At 35.7% G+C, this 18,574-nt stretch overlaps 1 protein-coding gene across 13 annotated transcripts in view; it reads left to right on the forward strand.

The window, feature by feature from the left end:
• NAALADL2 (N-acetylated alpha-linked acidic dipeptidase like 2) overlaps nucleotides 1-18,574 on the forward strand; it is a 1,511,782-nt gene that overhangs the window by 9,705 nt on the left and 1,483,503 nt on the right. For 2 of the 13 annotated variants that reach the window (XM_068547430.1, XM_068547429.1), the window contains exon 2: nucleotides 5,291-5,332. The exons of the other annotated variants lie outside the window; for them this stretch is intronic. The gene's annotated coding sequence lies outside the window, so the exon portion shown is untranslated. The remainder of the gene's footprint in view (nucleotides 1-5,290; nucleotides 5,333-18,574) is intronic. 13 annotated transcript variants of the gene reach the window in all.

Consider the following 18,574-nt stretch of genomic DNA (forward strand, 5'->3'; position numbering starts at 1 on the left):
TGAAGAGTAGCCCCCGCTCGCCGCATCTAGGGAAAGCCCGCGCAGCAATGAAGACCCAATGCAGCCAAAAATAAAATAAATAAAATAAATTTAAAAAAATAGTTATAACAGATCAAGTCATCTGTGAAAGAAGTTTTTGAAGGCTTAATCTCAAGTTGTCTTCAAAAACCTTTGTTTTGGGACTTCCCTGGTGGCACAATGGTTAAGAATCCGCCTGCCAGTGCAGGGGACATGGGTTCGATCCCTGGTCTGGGAAGATCCCACATGCCGCGGAGCAACTAAGCCCATGCACCACAACTACTGAGCCTGCGCTCTAGAGCCCAAGAGCCACATCAACTGAGCCCGCATGCCACAACTACTGAAGCCCGTGCACCTAAAGCCTGGGCTCTGCAACAAGTGAAGCCACCGCAATGAGAAGCCTGCGCACCGCAACGAAGAGTAGCCCCTGCTCTTCGCAACTACAGAAAGCCTGCACGCAGCAACAAAGACCCAATGCAACCAAAAATAAATAAATTAAAACAAACAAACAAAAAACCCTTTGTTTTGGAAGGTTAGACATTCGTATACCTGAAGGTAGGAACCATGTGGTCCCATCCATCTCTGTGACTAATCCTTATATGTGTGCTGGAATTGCCCGGACAAAAAAGAGAAAATGGGGGAGCAGATAGAAAGAGGGATCTTGTTTAAGGTCCTAAGTAGTCAAGCAGACTTGTTTCTTCCTGGGGAACAGAGAGTTGGAGAAAAAGAATATTTCAGTATTATCAAAAGTGCTATTAAATGACATTGTGCCATATTTGATTTAACAGGTGTTCATGTCTACAGCTATGTCAGGATCACTCACTTTCTTATTTTGTTTAATCAGATTATATGAGGATAATTATTCTATTACTAGGGCCTGAGAAATCCTTCCTGATAGTTTTCCTCAGAAGTATTTTCAGCAATCGTGATCTGGGATTTTATTCTCATTGTAAGTGAACAGTGTAAATGTATTGTTAAATTACAGTTTGCATAGATATTAGTTTTAACAATTTACAAGATATTTTTAACTTCATTTATTTGAAACTTTGTGATTTTGAATATAAAAAATAGCTATCTTCTGTATGGTTTTCAGCTATACAAGCAATAAAGTATTTTTGGAGTTTTGGAGATACTATTGAAAATTTGTACTGTAATTAGTAATAGCTGCTTGTCCATGAGTCCTTTCCCAGTCTTTTTAGGTTATCTGAATAAAGCAAAGATTTCCTGTTTCTCTTCTCAGTTTTTGCTTTGCTATCTGAATAATCTTCATAGTATTATTACTGTAGTGATAGTTAAACATTAGGTCCAGATTATTGTCATCTTCATTATGTTCCATATCAATTTTCCAAGGTGAAAACCACATTATATATGTATAACTGTAGATATTGTTTTCATTTGCTTTACTAAATTATAGTTGGGTGCACAGGAAGGGCAAGGCAGAGAGTGAGCATGCTCATTTTGTCAAATATATTTTATTCTATTCCAGCATTTGAAAATGATGTAATTCCCCCCCAAATCCTTAATTTCACTTAGAATGAAAAAAATCTATTTTAATGGTTATTAAATGTCAAACACTTTTTTTTTTTTAATTTATTTTTATATTTTTTTATTTTTTTGGTTGTGTTGGGTCTTCGTTTCTGTGCGAGGGCTTTCTCTAGTTGCGGCAAGCGGGGGCCACTCTTCATCGCAGTGCACGGGCCTCTCACTATCGCGGCCTCTCTTGTAGCGGAGCACAGGCTCCAGACGCGCAGGCTCAGTAGTTGTGGCTCACGGGCCTAGTTGCTCCGCGGCATGTGGGATCTTCCCAGACCAGGGCTCGAACCCGTGTCCTCTGCATTGGCAGGCAGATTCTCAACCACTGCGCCACTAGGGAAGCCCAAACACTTTTAAAGTTAATAAAAAAACGGACATTGTGTATGTACAGAAAGAGAGGGTGGCTTGGTTTTTACTTTTACCAAGATTAGCATGGTATGCTGCCATGTGTCTCTAACTTCTGTATTAACCTCAATTTGGGAATGTTGGTATGGATTCTGCCGGTACTGAGCGTTTAATTTATTGCCAATATTAGAGACAGTGACATTAGTGAGATTCAGGTGACTCATCATCACCAGTTCTTCCCTTGAGTGGAGAAAGTTGCTCTTGACTTCATTGCTGCCTGGTGTATATCTATAAAAGAAGCAACTGTTCTCTTACTTGTTCAGTATCAAATGTAAAACTCTAATTGTGTGATTTTTCATATCATTGTTATTAAGAGTTCAATTTTAAAGCAAGCAGAAAACTACATAATAGAAGCTTGGTGTGTTTGTATTATAATCTAAACATCTTAGTACGTATCCAATTTGAACTCTTCTAAGCATTTTTATGACAAAAACAAAAACAAAAAATCCATCACAGTGTGTTTAGGACAGAGTAGTTACAAAACTTTTAATGTTTGATAAAAACGGACTTGCCATTATTACTAGTTTCTATCTCTGATTAGAATTGCTCTATTTCTCATGTCTTCTTTTTGGTTTACATGTTTTTGGGGGGGTAGTGAAAAAAAAAGTTTACCTATTTTCATAACATGTACATTTTTGTTTCTACATAGTTATTCCTTCATTTTAATATAGACAAAAATAACATTATAACCAATAAAACATTGTTCATTAATGCAGTGTTAAGGATAGTGGAGGGATTAAGGAAGAGTCTTGTCAAGTTTGGTATCTGTTTCAGTAGCTCACTTTTAAGCAGTTAAAAATGTCTTTAGGACATCTGCCTTGTCTTTCTCTTGCACCTCCTCTCCTTGGCCCACTTATATGTATGACCACCTTTCAGAATTTTAATTTCTTTATTTATAAAGTGATACTAATAACACTCTACTATGTAAGGATTATTGTAAGAATAAATTAAGATGGCATGTGAGGAAACTACATTATCCTACATACATGGGTATATTTGAAGTTAGTCAAGTCTTGGTTTAAATCCCAGTTTTTTACCTTGGTATTCTATTACTCTGTGATTTTTGACAACTTGTTGGCCTCTGCTTTCTCCTCTCTAAAATGGAAATGATTTTACCTACCTCAGAAGGTTGTTTTGGAGTTAAATTGATAATACTGTAATGTATGTGAAGCACTTAGTACATTTCCTGGCACCTAATACTTAGTAGATGCTATTTCCTTTTCTTTTCCCCATTTTCTCATTCTCCCCAGACATGGGGAAGGGGACCTGGAAAAGATCAGATATGGGTTAGGATGAAATCATTTTGTTCTGTGTTCTTTGTCAAGCTGTAAGGGGCTTTTCTTTCCCAAAGGAAAGTTAGTGAGGGGCTTTCTTTGTGGGTGAAAGACCGGGAAGATTTTCCAAGTCACCATCCACCAACAGTTGTTTGATATCTGATCATCTAATACTATCATTCCTCTGCTGAAACGTCTTTGGTGGCCCCTCACTGCCTTTGGGATGAAGCTAAACTTCTTAGCCCACTGAACAAAGCCAGTTATAATCTGGCCTCCATTAAAGGCTCCATCCTCATGTCCTGTCCTTTATCCTAAACGTACTTTGTGATATAAGTAATCCTCCTTCTATGCTGCCATCTTTACACACATGTGGACACTCTGCCTGGAATGCCTTTCTCCCTTCCCTAAATGACAGATGCTCGTATATCCAGCCATATCTCTTTTTGTAAATGTCCCCACCCCTTTCCCCCAGAGCCAGTCACACTCCCTCTACTGTGGTCCTATATTCCTTGTATATATGGCTGCCTTTAGTAGCACCATTTTCAGTGTATCTTCATCCCCCACCCCTGCCATGTTTTATTTGCCACATGGGCAGACACAATGTCTTTTATTCTTTGCCTCCTTATCTATCATTATATTGCCCAGAGTGTGCTTATTAAACTTTTTTTTTTAATTTATTTTTTTTGGCTGTGTTGGGTCTTCGTTGCTGTGAGCAGGCTTTCTCTAGTTGAGGCGAGAGGGGGCCAATCTTCGTTGCAGTGTGCAGGCTTCTCATTGCGGTGGCTTCTCTTGTTGAGCACGGGCTATAGGCGTGCGGGCTTCAGTAGTTGCAGCATGTGGGCTCAGTAGTTGCAGCTCGCGGATTCTGGAGCGCAGGCTCAGTAGTTGTGGCGCACGGGCTTAGTTGCTCCGCGGCATGTGGGATCTTCCCGGACCAGGGCTTGAACCCGTGTCCCCTGCATTGGCAGGTGGATTCTTAACCACTGCGCCACCATGGAAGTCCCCTTATTAAACTTTTTAAATAAATTTGTCTTCATGACAAAAGCTAAGTACCCTATAATGTGCTGTAACATAACAGCCCAAACCAAAGCTGTTCCCGAATTCCTCCCCCACATCCCTTGTGAAGATGTACTTCCCCAAATAGATTATAAACTCATAAGTATCCCTATACTTAACTTTGCCAGGCACACAAAGGTTGCCTAGGCTCACATCAGGTGTGATTGGGGGTTGAAGATACAGCTTCATCTTACAACTTCACTGCCTTTTGCTGCTTAAGCAAAGCTGGTGCACTGAAAGGAGAAGATAGACTAATAGATAGGAAGTGAGGATTTCCTTACCTGAAACTGTTTGAGAATAACCAATAGGGCCAGGTTTGGCCCCTTTTTGAGATATCACACGCATTGTGTGTGTTTGTGTGGGGGGAAGGGTGGAGGGGGTGGGTAGGTGTGCTTGGGAGGATATGAATGGGTGGGTGGGTAAGTGGGGCAGGAATGAGGAGGCCGATGACTCCTAGGGTCATACAAGGGAGGTCTGTTTTGAGGTAGTCCCCAAAGACACTTGATATAAGTAGATAAGGAGAACCTTGTGAGTAAAGAAGCAGGAAACCTGAGAGTATAAAAGATGTTCAAGAGTTGTATCAAGCAGGAGGAGCTAAACAGGAATGAGGGAAGGTCAATAACAGAATTGGAGCTGAACTTAATTATAAATGGGTCACATGTAGGTCTCAGGAGTGCCATCTGCTGGGCCCACGTTCACTTCTGGAGACACTTAAAGGCAACAAGTTACACTGCACGGTAGGTATGGCATGGGGAAAAGTAGAGAAATAGAAAGATTAAATCAGCTTGGCTGTGTTTTTTCGCAAAATAAATATAGGGATATATGGCCTGAAACATGGTTTGGGGACGGATCTAGGAAATCAGGATTTTTTAGTTGTATAGTGATAACAGATAACTGTAGACAATTTGGGCCTAGAATTCAGGTCATTTCAGTTAAATTCAGTAAACACTGAGAGCTATTCTTTGCTGAGAGAAAAAACGAATACCCTGATTTGCCTTTCACAGAGCTTTTATTGTACTTGGAGGAATGAGAAAAGTCACTAAATGGTAAGATATTGTTTTGTCTTATTATTATTTTTTTAATTTACAAAACTGTGTTTTTATCTGAGACTGATTTATATTTTATTACATAGACGAGAGATGATGGTTTGATGCTAACATTATTAGATAGCAGTAGCTTATAACATATATTTAGGATTTGCTTTTTCAAAAGTTTATTTTGCCTACTCCATTTTCAGCTCACTCTATGTCTTCTTCTACTGATATTGAACATGTTGAGTGTGAAAAATGAGGTTGGTAAACTTGAAAAAAGAAGTGTAATATTTTTAGAATGTCACCTTTTTGCTATAACAGTCTTATGTGTCCTTCATTAGAAGCCACATCACATCCTTTTTGGAAATATATAACTAATTAAAGTAAAACTAATAAATAAGCACAAGTGTTGGGATACAAAAATTGACACTGTTTTACGTTTACTTAATTGTATTCTCTAGAGAACGTTATTCCTATTCTTAGAGGTGTAGTTACTTTAAGAGGTCGTCTAGTTTACCCCTTTTCATTTATAAAGAAGTATTAAATGACCTGCTCAGACTCACATAGGTCTGACTCAAATGAGACCAAGCTGGGGCTAGAAGTTGGTGTTCTGGCTTACAATCCAGGTCTTTTCCACTATTCAAATCCACATATCAGTGTTTAAAAATAAAAACACCAACTTTGTTACAAGTAATGACCTTCCCATTGTTTTATTAAAATGTGCAGAAGCACTTTCAGTGCACTTTTATTCTTTATTTCACATTATTCTAGTGGAGCTACTAAGCGACTCAGGATTGCTCCCTAATTTAGTTAATATTTTCTTCAAGCCTCTCTTATCTTTTAGGGGGCTATGAAGATAGACTAGCAAGCCATTACTCTTCCAGGGCAGAGGAAAACCTGAGGGAATGGGCAAGAGAGTGAGGGGAGAAGGGTTCTAAGGAAGGGATGGTCCAGAAGAGTGGTTCCCAAGGTTTTTAGGAAATTTCCACTGGTCTTTGACAAAATGAGAAAATAAGGATTATGCAGTGAGTTTTTCCACTCTCTTTTATTCTATAATCATATCTGTCCTACTCTTTCTAGTAACATTATTGAGAAAAGGTTGATAACCCTATATCAATTCTCTCATATATATGTATTTTTTGTTTTGTTTTGTTCTGGTTTGTTTTTAGCTTTATGGGTCCATGAAGTCCAAAAAGTGTAGGAGATGCTCATCTAGAATCTATAGTGCTGTTCAGGGAGAAAAGCCCAGAGGAAGCCTCTTATAATAGAACCACTGGGTGACATTTGGGACTAGTTGCCTGGAATGAAAGAGGTGCTAAGAGACAAGTGTGTTTTAAAGTGGAGGAGATGTCAGATTTGAGGATAGTGGGGAAGTGGGGAAAATGAAGACTGTTTATTTAGTTGGCTTTCTCAGAATTGGTGTTAAATAAGGTTTACATGTGAAGAACGTGCAGTGGGCAGTGACTTGGGAGAATGCTTATTTGGAATTCTTGCTGTCTGCGCTGGGTTCATTTGGTACTCTTATCCCAGTTATGGAATCACCGAGTGTTTTGCCCTCAAAACGGGAATTTAAATATACCACTCTAAGCTTCAAAGATAGTTTCTTCACTTGGATACAGTCTTTGAAATGGGATTCCACTGAAGCTTTACAGAGTGGTAGTAGAGCACCTAATGACAGTAATCTTGCCTTTTGTTCATGTTTTAAAAACCACCTGCATGTTATATTGTACATGGTCTGTAATTTTGAAGTGATGTGAAAAAATTATTTAATTTTTTGGAAAGTTGCCTTAACATGTTAGTGGGATAATGGCAACATTACCAGGATTAAAAAATGAAACCCGCTTTCCAGATAATCTGACTTTATAGGAACATAAACGCATGCTGCTAAAGCAAAATGAAAAAACAAGACGAAACCAAAAACAATTCCCCCTCTCCTTCCACCAATAACATCCATAAATAATCCCCCATAATAAGTGGATATGCTAGAGTGCATTGAGTCATAGCATCTGGAATCAAACCTACAGAATAAAGCATACTAAGAACTATTTTTGATTTTTTCTTCTCCATATCATATAAGCCCTAAATGTGCTTTCCTCTTGCATAAGGAAGAGAAATAATTCAAAGATCAGTTTTGTGTTTGGTTGGCTTTTTTGTTCATATGTAAAAGCAGTGTGGGAAAAATGGAAGCGTTTAGCATTTATTTCTATTTGAAAAAGTTTGGATAGAAAGATCCAGGTGATACAGATCATGTATATAAGACTTGTTTACTTATTGTGTTATTTTCTGAGAGCAAAGTACAGGTGAGCCTTGAACAACTTGAGGGTCAGGGGCACATATCCCTCCTCTCGACCCCGCCTCTGCCCCCCACCAATTGAAATTCCACTTTTAACTTTATAGTTGGCCTTCCATGTCCATGGTACTGTATCCGTGGATTCAACCAACTGAGTATTGTGTAGTACTGTGGAATGTATTTAGTGAAAATAATCCAGGTATAAGTGGACCCAAGTAGTTCAAACCCATGTTGTTCAAGTGTAGTGTCAACTGTACAACTATTTAAAAATAGAGTATTACTCTGATTTGTTACATTAGTTTCAAATTGACTTTCAGAGAATATTTTCTTTGAAAAATTTTATGTTTATAAACTTTTTTCTAATGATCAAAATAATATAGTCATTGCAGAACATTTAGAAAGCCTAGAAATATATAAAGAAATAGAAAAAAAAGTCACCTATAATTTACTACCCAGAGATGCCCTGTTAAAATCTCAGCATTTTTTACTTCTGCTTTTTTTTCTATTTTATTTTTTCCTTATATTTTTGAGATCTTACCAGATAATTTAACATTCTGCTTTTTCAGCATAACATGTATAGAGTATTTTTAAAATATTATTTTAACTTTATAAGTGTAATTATTGATGACTGCATGGTATATCATCTGATTTGGCCATAATAAATCTAACTATTTCTCTGTTGCTGGACATTCAAGTTGTTTGCATAAATATTCAATCTTTAAATTAATGGAAGTTTGTTTTCTTGAGGCTTTTCTCTTCAATTGAGTTAGCTTATTGAAGAGATTCTTCTTAGGATTAGATTTTCCTTTTCTTCTCCCATCCCCTCAATTACATGCTGGCTAATTCCTGGAATTTTCCCCTCCCTATTCTTTGTAATCTGAAAAACTCCTTGTTCTCTATGACTGGTATGGCAGCTTCAGTTTAGCTGTGATGGATGTATTGTGATTGTAAAAGGTAAGTACTTATGGTTCCTTTTGTTAAGTTACCCTGAACCTTAACAGGAGGTCCTTATGCAGCTTGAGAGCCATAAATATACTTTAGAAAATGTATGCACAGATGCTAAATAGAATGTAAGGAATGAAATACTACTCGTTCACTATAGTTTTCTCACCAGTTAAGTTTTTTCTAGTATGAAGCGTTTTACCTCACTTGTATGCGAAATGAAGTATTTTACGCCAGTATTAATACTGATGGTTGCATGAATTAAGTATTGCTTTTTTTACACATAATGTATTTTTTATTGATTTCAAGAGTACAACAACAGTTTGTCAGTATTGTATTATAAACATTCTATTGGTTATATGGGACCTATCTGAGTTTATTATTCTTTTCAATAATATTTTTCATTTTGTAGGAAAAGATGGATAGTGTTGTGGACAAGATTATTGAGCAAAATGCTTGGTCCTTAGATCCCTTGATAAGGCTATGTGGATTTTTCCCTGCTTTAAGATCTTTTTATTTATGTTGGAAAAGTACTACTTTGTGCAAAAGTAGATTGCTATTCAAAATAATATATATTTCTTCGGGAAACTTTCTTCAACATCCCTTTTCCTAACCTTATGATAAATTTTATTACACAGGCTTATTTTGAAAATAGATTAATTAAATGTTAAGATTATTTCTGGAAATAGTCACAATATATGATAATAAACTAGTTTACATTTTTATTTAACAAGATGCTTTTTGATAGCATTAGACTTTCTATACCACAATTCCCTCATGTACTTTGAAGAACTTCTAAGAGGGACTTCCCTGGCAGTCCAGTGGTTAGGACTCCACACTTCCATTTCGGGGTGCATGGGTTTGATCCCTGGTGGGGGGGGGGGAACTTCTAAGACAATAACTGTGTGTGTGAGTTCTTGTCCTTCTAATATCTATATGTTAAAATTACTTTAAAGAATAAATAGCTTATCTGGCATTATAGTCTATGAATTTTACATCTCATTAAAAGAATAATTTGAAATGGATATAATGAATTGTGTGTTCTATGGTTGTATTCCACTTAGACTATTTTAGGAATTCATCATGTAACAAGGCACGATTTATTCTTTCTCAGGGTTTTATTGTTAAAGCATCTTTAATTTTTAATATTCTATTCATTTAATACCATTGTTTTACATGGAAGGCATGAGAAAAATATTAGTTTGCCCATAGAAAAACCTTGATTTTTGTTTTTAAATATTTTTTCTTTAAATATTTCTTCTTAAATGTTGTTCCTCACTTCCATAAAGGAATGATTATTAGAGCATGTATCCTTGACTTGTGGAAAATTCTTCAGAACTCAACACAAAGACAGCACTATATTTCCAAATGGAAATCAATTCAGAATATATAATCATTTTATTTTCACACATCTACTGAAATCAGAAGGAAAATTTCCTCTCTGTATGATTTTTTGGGCTATTTTAATAATGGAGCAGTTCTTAAACTATTTAACAAATATTTATTGAGGCTACCATGGACTTTTAAAAAATATTTTTTAGGAATAAAAATATGGAAGTACTATGAAAACCAATGAAAAGTTGCTAAGATGAAATGGAAAAATCTTCAGTAATGTAGAAATCTCTTTAAAATGGCTGGTGCTCTGAAAAATAAAGATAAATCTGGATTCAAAATTAACAAGACTGAGACAGTTTAGAGAATTAAGTCAGTTGTTAGTAGAGAGGTGTCAGTGTATGCATCTTTGAATTAGGAGACAATAGCTCTCACTATGCTCTTGAAGTGAAAGTAAGGAAAGGTGAAGGGACCATTTAGAACAAAGTATTAACACACAACAAAGTTAGTTAAAACAAGTCAATTCATATTGCAGAGTTAGAATAGGGAAGGGTCCCACAAAGTTGAGGTTTATTTGTTTTCTTTTTAATTGATTGACTGATAACAGAGGTGCTAGTAGATTCTGGTTTATAAACATGGTAATTCAGTTATCCCATTTGCTTCATTGTCAGTGTTCTGTCATATTAGAAAGCTACTGTGAACAGTCTATATATTTCTGGGCTTTAATTAGCCCTGGGAACATGCAGAGTTTAAAAGTAAAAGTAATTGCTCAGCCTCTGATAACTTGTGCACAGTGAATCACCTTCTTTAGAAGAATGCTACATAAAACAAACAATTGTACAGAAGAGACAATTAGGAAAGTATGGTTTTGTTGCTGGGTCTGCAAGGAGGGATTTGCAGATTTTGTGAGATCCTGCAGAGAGTCAGTGAAATCTGCATTGTAGCACATTATCTCCTGTGGGGAAGAACCTGAAGGGCTGCTTAGAGGTCTCAACTATCTCTGCTCTGTATGCTTTTGTCCTACTATGTAAAAAGCCTTCCATTTGCTGGAAACAGTAACAGTGTTGGAACATTGAGATAAAAGGATAAAAGAATAATGAAAAATTTCAGCTACCTGAGAAGGACCTTTATAGGCAAGCTTGACAGGAAGCCTGGGAATCAAGTTGAAGGGTGATTAGATAAGCGGATATGATTTTGCATACACTCTTTTATTTTGAGAAATAGCTATCATATTCAAAGGGGAGAAAGCCAATAGGTTGAGTGAAGAATACCTGATATGTAGGTATATCTGAAGTTCTTTTTGGGAGAATTCTAAAAACTAAATTTAATGCTATACACTAATGATTAATTATCTTCCAATTTTTTTCTTTTTGTTGTCAGATTTTAAAATTTACTCTCTCAGGTGCCTTTTTAAAAAGAAGTAGAAGTGGCTGAAGAATGCAAAGTTGAGACAGAAATAAATTTAAAAGTAATCACTAGAGGTTAGAAGGCATATTTGGAAATTAGGATGCTGATAATATGTATTGGTGGGAAAAAATAAGGAATTCCAGAAAACCTCATATTTCTGAGCTATAATATTTCTTGGTTTTAACCTTTATTATTTTCTTGATTTAGATCTTATTGTTTTTAGTTGTAGGCTTATTCCACAAACTAATGTTCAAGTTTTTAAAAAGTGTTTTATATTTAAAGAAATAATATTTATGAGACTGTAGTATCTATGTATGTATGTATGTATGTATATATGTATGTATGTATGTATGTATGTATGTATGTATGTATGGCTGTGTTGGGTCTTCGTTTCTGTGCGAGGGCTTTCTCTAGTTGCGGCAAGCGGGGGCCACTCTTCATCGCGGTGCGCGGGCCTCTCACTATCGTGGCCTCTCTTGTTGCAGAGCACAGGCTCCAGACGCGCAGGCTCAGTAATTATGGCTCACGGGCCCAGTCTCTCCGCGGCATGTGGGATCTTCCCAGACCAGGGCTCGAACCCGTGTCCCCTACACTGGCAGGCAGACTCTCAACCACTGCACCACAAGGGAAACCCCGAGACTGTAGTATCTTATTCTAACATATATCTGTAACAATTTTTAGTTTAAAGTTACATAATAACAGTTTCATAGTATAAAACTTCATATGTTAAACTCTAAAATGATCATTTTAAAGTTGGTTGTTAGTTTCATTTCTTTTTTTGTATAATTTTGCCTTAGTTTCTTATATTATTGTAATTTCTGGCACTTTTTTGGGGGGGAGGGTTGTCATCAGTGAGCCATTTACATTGTCTTAAATAAGATAGAAGCTTATTTCTCCTTCACATAATAATGGTAGGATAGTTTGTAAGCTTCAAACAGTTTTTTAAAATGAATAAAATTGTTACAGTTATGTTTTCACTTGACAGAATTTGTCTAATATAACAGCTAGTTACTCCAGAATTTTAATGCATTAAAGTGAGTTAAAACAAAATGTTTGATTTTGACAAATTCCAAGTGAATGTTAAGTTAGATTAATTATAGATTATTTTTCATTAGATTAAATATTTGTCATTTTTAGGTAGATAACACTTTAAGATATCCTATTATGTGATTCACTTTTCAGGTGAAAATGTTAAATGAAATATCAAGGTGTTTGCCAGTATTTTCCTTTCTGTAATAATTAGAATAAATTCATGTAGAATAGAAAGGAATAAGTTAGTACATGCTGTTATTTTAAAGCATTTTACAGTCTTTATTGAACAGATGGTTTATATATAAAGGCCTAACAAACTTCAGTATCTTACTTCTGGAACAATGCTTTAATGATTAAAAGGCATTAATAATTTTAAAGTATATGTAATGTGAATTTTCATTACATTTCAAAATAATTTTTTTTGTCTTGAAACTCATTTTTAAACACAATGAAAACTTTTTCTTGAAGGATCATTGTATTAAAGAGATTGAGTGTGTATGTATAATTCTGTGTGTTTTAAAAAAATAATTGTTCAAAAAATTGATAATAAAGTAATTTTGACACAATTGAACTGAAGAATGTTTATCTTTATATATCAACACAATTAGTGCTATTTGCTAGTGATATTTTCCCAAATAGGAACTGTGTTTTATTCACCTTTGTATCCCCAAATCCAGCACAAGTGTCTGTCTAGTACATATTCAATAATGTTTACTGGGTGAGTTTCAGTATCTTTTCTGCTAAATTCTTATTTGTCATTATTTAATCAAGCTAAGATACCATATTTGTTTTATAATTCACTGAAGGTTTAAATGTATTTAAATGTTTCCAAATACAGTTGTTAATTATATTTGAATTACTGTGATTTTCTGCTTGTGAGAAGTAATTATTTGAATATAAAACAAGGTGTCTGAACTACAATGTATTTTTCTTTCTAATGCTTTTGCAATAACATCAATTTTCTGAGCACAGAAAATATGTTTCTGATGTCATTCTTCTATTTTGGTCAGTTTTTTATTTTCTTTCTGTTTATTAATTTTTACTTATTTTTATTTCTTAGTTGTAGTCTTATATCCTGATGCCTAAACCTACACACACCTCTTTTCTTTTATTTGTAGTTAAAAAAGTTTTTACCTTTTCTTAATACCTCCCTTGGCCAATCTTTGTGTATGTGCATATGATTGTGTATATCTGTTTGTGTGTGTATTTGAGAGACAAAGTTACTGTAACAAAGATATCCATTGGATTAAAAAGATGGAAGCTTATTTCTCCTTGACATAGCAATAGTAGGGTAGTCAAGGTTGTCAAAGTGGTTAGTTTCACAAGGTTACCAGTCCCAAGTTTGTTACATTTTGTTACTTTGTAGTCTAGGAGGAAGTTGTCCTTCTCTGCAAAGTTAGATCTGGGTCACTACCATTTCTGCATTCTAGTTTTAGAAATAGGAGAAAGCATAAGTAGAAAGCAAACAATTTCCTTTTAAGAAAGTGCCTGAAAATTTTCACATTCCATTGGTTGGAACTTTGCCACATGGCTACACATGGCTGCAAGGAAGGCTGGGAAGTATAGTCTCTGTATGCTTGGCTACTTAGCTAAAACTCTGTTACTATGAAGCAAGGGAAAATGGATTTAGGTGACCACTGCTAGTTGCCCATTGCATTTAACTTGTATCATGCTGGCTGGTAATTGTGTTTCATTTGTGCTATTAAGGAAGGGATCAAGGGAAGGATACAGTATTCCTATTTTTTTGGAATGTGTCTACTGTGACCTAGCAGCATGGTGTGTCAAGCATAATTAGTAGCACTCCCAATGAGAAAATCCTAGGAAGCAGTAGTTGTGTTTAAAGCCATATGACCCCATGTAAGGACTTTCCCTTCGGGAACAACCTTAACAGATTTTGGGTTTGAGGGGTTTTATTAAGGGAGATTGGGTTTCACACACAGGATATCTGGGTGTCCATTGTTAAATACACTTCTTTAGGTTACTGTTTTTGTGATAATTTGCTTCACTTCTTCATAGCACTTTGGTGAAGTCTTAATTCCCAGTGCTGCTTTTAGTATACTGTTCACTGAACTCTCTTAGCTTAATAAATGTTGGACCTATTAGAACATTTTTTTTTGAATTTTATTTTATTTACTTTTTTTATACAGCAGGTTCTTATTAGTAATCCATTTTATACATATTACTGTATACATGTCAATCCCAATCTCCCAATTCATCACACCACCACCCCCACCCCCCTGCCACTTTCCCCCCTTGGTGTCCATACGTTTGTTCTCTACATGTGTGTCTCAATTTCTGCCCTGCAAACCGGTTCATTTGTACCGTTTTTCTAGGTTCCACATATATGCGTTAATATACGATATTTGTTTTTCTCTTTCTGACTTACTTCACTTTGTATGACAGTCTCTAGATCCATCCACGTCTCTACAAATGACCCAATTTTGTTCCTTTTTATGGCTGAGTAATATTCTATTGCATGTATGTACCACTTCTTCTTTATCCATTCATCTGTCGATGGGCATTTAGGTTACTTCCGTGTCCTGGCTATTGTAAATAGTGCTGCAATAAACATTGGGGTACATGTGTCTTTTTGAATTATGGTTTTCTCTGGGTATAGGCCCAGTAGTGGGATTGCTGGGTCATATGGTAATTCTACTTTTAGTTTTTTAAGGGACCTCCATACTGTTCTCCATAGTTGCTGTATCAGTTTACATTCCCACCAACAGTGCAAAAGGGTTCCCTTTTCTCCACAGCCTCTCCAGCATTTGTTGTTTGTAGATTTTCTGATGATGTCCATTCTAACTGGTGTGAGGTGATACCTCATTGTAGTTTTGATTTGCACTTCTCTAATAATTAGTGATGTTGAGCAGCTTTTCATGTGCCTCTTGGCCATCTGTATGTCTTCTTTGGAGAAATGTCTATTTAGGTCTTCCACCCATTTTTGGATTGGGTTGTTTGTTTTTTTAATATTGAGCTGTATGAGCTGTTTATATATTTTGGAGATTAATCCTTTGTCCGTTGATTCGTTTGCAAATGTTTTCTCCTATTCTGAGGGTTGTCTTTTCGTCTTTGTAGTTTCCTTTGCTGTGCAGAAGATTTTAAGTTTCATTAGGTCCCATTTGTTTATTTTTGTTTTTATTTCCATTACTCTAGGAGGTGGATCAAAAAAGATCTTGCTGTGATTTATGTCAGAGTGTTCTTCCTATGATTTCCTCTAAGAGTTTGATAGTGTCCAGTCTTACATTTAGGTCTCTAATCCATTTTGAGTTTATTTTTGTGTATGGTGTTAGGGAGTGTTCTAATTTCATTCTTTTACATGTGGCTGTCCAGTTTTCCCAGCACCACTTATTGAAGAGACTGTCTTTTCTCCATTGTATATCGTTGCCTCCTTTGTCATAGATTAGTTGACCATAGGTGCATGGGTTTATCTCTGGGCTTTCTATCCTGTTCCATTGATCTATATTTCTGTTTTTGTGCCAGTACCATATAGTCTTGATTACTGTAGCTTTGTAATATAGTCTGAAGTCCGGGAGCCTGATTCCTCCAGCTCTGTTTTTTTCCCTCAAGACTGTTTTGGCTATTCGGGGTCTTTTGTGTCTCCATACAAATTTTAAGATTGTTTGTTTTAGTTCTGTAGAAAATGCCATTGGTAATTTGATAGGGATTGCATTGAATCTGTAGATTGCTTTGGGTAATATAGTCATTTTCACAATATTGATTCCTCCAATCCAAGAACATGGTATATCTCTCCATCTGTTTTCTTCATCTTTAATTTCTTTCATCAGTGCCTTATAGTTTTCTGCATATAGGTCTTTGGTCTCCCTAGGTAGGTTTGTTCCTAGGTATTTTATTCTTTTTGTTGCAGTGGTAAATGGGAGTGTTTCCTTAATTTCTCTCTCAGATTTTTCATCATTAGTGTATAGGAATGCCAGAGATTTCTGTGCATTAGTTTTGTATCCTGCAACTTTACCAAATTCATTGATTAACTCTAGTAGTTTTCTGGTGGCAGCTGTAGGATTCTCTATGTATAGTATCATGTCATCTGCAAACAGTGACAATTTTACTTCTTCTTTTCCAATTTGTATTCCTTTTATTTCTTTTTCTTCTCTGATTGCCGTGGCTAGGACTTCCAACACTATGTTGAATAATAGCGGTGAGAGTGGACATCCTTGTCTCGTTCCTGATCTTAGAGGAAATGCTTTCAGTTTTTCACCATTGAGAATGATGTTTGCTGTGGGTTTGTCATATATGGCCTTTATTATGTTGAGGTAGATTCCCTCTATGCCCACTTTCTGGAGAGTTTTTATCATAAATGGGTGTTGAATTTTGTCAAAAGCTTTTTCTGCATCTATTGAGATGACATATGGTTTTTCTTTTTCAATTTGTTAATATGGTGTATCACATTGATTGATTTGCGTATACTGAAGAATCTTTGCATCCCTGGGATAAACCCCACTTGGTGATGGTGTATGATCCTTTTAATGTGTTGTTGGATTCTAGAACATTTTTTCTTTATGGTTTATATATTCTATCTTGAGATGTAAGGCTTTTCACATTAAAACACTGTGGAATTGCTGTGTTGTTGAAGCTGAGGGAATTCAGACCCTCCCATATTGTGGGTGGGATTCTAAAATGTCAGTCATTTGGAGAGCAATTTATTAATATTTATGAAAATTACCAATACGTATTCCCTTTAATATAATATTTATTATATATATATTTAATATATATCTCTGCAGGTATACTTACACATGAGGCATGATGTGTTTATAAGGTTATTTGTTACAACATGGTTTGTTATAGCAAAGAACAGAAACATCCTGAATAACTGTCAATCATGGAGTGGTCAAATGAACAACGGTACTGCTATAAAATGGATTACTATGTAGCTATATAAAATGTTGAAGCTATTTAAATACTGAAATGAAAAATTCTCTAAGATTTATCACTATGTGAAAAAAAAGTACAGAACACTGTGTGTGTTAAGACTCCTGTGTATAAAGAAGGGAATGAAATAATATATATTCATATATGCTTGTAAGCACATAAAATACCTCCCACAGAATTACAAATGCATATGATAGAGCCAAAATATTTTTATTTAGGAATTACACTGTAAACTCCCTCTTAGGAATCCTAATTTTATCCTTATGAAATTATGTCAATTTTAATGAGCAAAGGAGATTTTTCTCCATTAAAATAAAAATCTGTTTATTTTAGAAAATGTACTGATTGGCTATTTCAGTTCTCTCTGATGTAGAAGTTCTGTTCTACAGTATCCCCACTTATTGGTTATTGTTTGTGTGTCTGAACACTGCCATTGATAGGCACTTGATTACCTTCCCAAGGGAGCTAGTTCTGTTCATTTAGGTACAGTGAGAAAGCCCGAAAAAGATCTGTCTAGGGTGGGACAGAGATCTGGGAACTGGATATATTACTAGGCTACAGGTACTAAAAATTTTACATCAATTTTCTGAAATAAAAGGTCAGATTGTTGAGGAACATTGTAAAGAGCGTAGTTCCTACTTGAGGCAGTGCATTCCATTGTTAAATAAGTGTTAGAATTCCTCTTTATTTGAAGCTAAAATCCACCCAGATTTACCTCTTCCATGACTTCCATTAAATTAAATTTTAATTCTATTCTGTGATTGTTATTCAGATAAAAGCCTTTCAGATATTTGAAAAGACATCAGGCTACAGATCCTTTGTTCCTTTTTTTTTTTTTTTTGGAAAACTGGGTTTTATTTTCTTTTTTTTTTAACATCTTTATTGAAGTATAATTGCCTTACAATGGTGTGTTAGCTTCTGCTTTATACCAAAGTGAATCAGTTATACATATACAATATGTTCCCATATCTCTTCCCTCTTGCATCTCCCTCCCTCCCACCCTCCCCATCCCACCCTTCTAGGTGGTCACAAATCACCGAGCTGATCTCCCTGTGCTATGCGGCTGCTTCCCACTAGCTATCTATTTTACATTTGGTAGTGTATATATGTCCATGACACTCTCTCACCCTGTCACATCTCACCCCACCCCCTCCCCATATCTTCAAGTCCATTCTCTAGTAGGTCTGTGTCTTATTCCCGTCTTGCCACTAGGTTCTTCATGGCCTTTTTTTTTTTTTTTCCTTAGATTCCGTATATATGTGTTAGCATACTGTATCTGTTTTTCTCTTTCTGACTTACTTCACTCTGTATGACAGACTCTAACTCCATCCACCTCATTACAAATACCTCCATTTCATTTCTTTTTA

Source organism: Eschrichtius robustus, chromosome 6 (genome assembly GCF_028021215.1).
Source record: "Eschrichtius robustus isolate mEscRob2 chromosome 6, mEscRob2.pri, whole genome shotgun sequence".
Lineage (NCBI taxonomy): Eukaryota > Metazoa > Chordata > Mammalia > Artiodactyla > Eschrichtiidae > Eschrichtius > Eschrichtius robustus.